General features: G+C 48.4%; 1 long non-coding RNA gene across 1 annotated transcript; it reads right to left on the bottom strand.

The window, feature by feature from the left end:
- Positions 1-117: 117 nt before the first annotated feature.
- Positions 118-502, bottom strand: LOC111240081. Its single transcript, XR_002665905.1, has 3 exons — positions 421-502; positions 283-343; positions 118-203 (listed from the first exon to the last, which is right to left on the bottom strand). It is a non-coding gene; the product is annotated as an uncharacterized LOC111240081 (long non-coding RNA).
- Between the last annotated feature and the right edge of the window lie 31 nt (positions 503-533).

Raw genomic sequence — 533 nt, 5'->3', positions numbered from 1 at the left:
TCCTCTCGTCCCATTTACTTTACAATAAGTAAATGTTAGCACTACATTAGCCTTTAGCTCATAGCCTCACAGACCTACTGGCACGGCTGCAGACTCTTTAAAAAGAGAAGTTGTCTCACTTCCTAAGACGATGATCTTGCGCCGTGTCTCCTCACACAGGAAGTGTTTGATCAGGTTGTAGGCCATAGGAAACATCCTGGGAGCTGCAGCCAACAGGAAACGATTAAAGGAAGGAGAAACACAAACATCTACAGACACAGAGCCGCAGATCCACTCAGGTACCTTTGATCAGAAACACCCTCTTCAGCCCCTCTGGATAGTTCTCCTCAAACATGGTGAGGATCTGCAGACAGGAAACGAGGGATGACGAACGAATGAATGAGAGGAAACGTGAAGCTCCGGAGTGAGGAGGAGACTCACCTCTCCGTACGCCTCAATGGCCGGTTTCCAGATGTGTTTGAGTCCCAGTCCTTCACAGTCATAGATCAGAGTGATGGCTTCAATGTTCTTCCCCAGCTGAGAGAGAGAGAGAG

Source organism: Seriola dumerili, unplaced genomic scaffold (assembly GCF_002260705.1).
Source record: "Seriola dumerili isolate Sdu_G_001 unplaced genomic scaffold, Sdu_1.0 BDQW01010468.1, whole genome shotgun sequence".
Classification (NCBI taxonomy): domain Eukaryota; kingdom Metazoa; phylum Chordata; class Actinopteri; order Carangiformes; family Carangidae; genus Seriola; species Seriola dumerili.
Note: the sequence above shows the minus strand (reverse complement) of the source record. Positions and strands in the feature narration are given on the sequence as shown.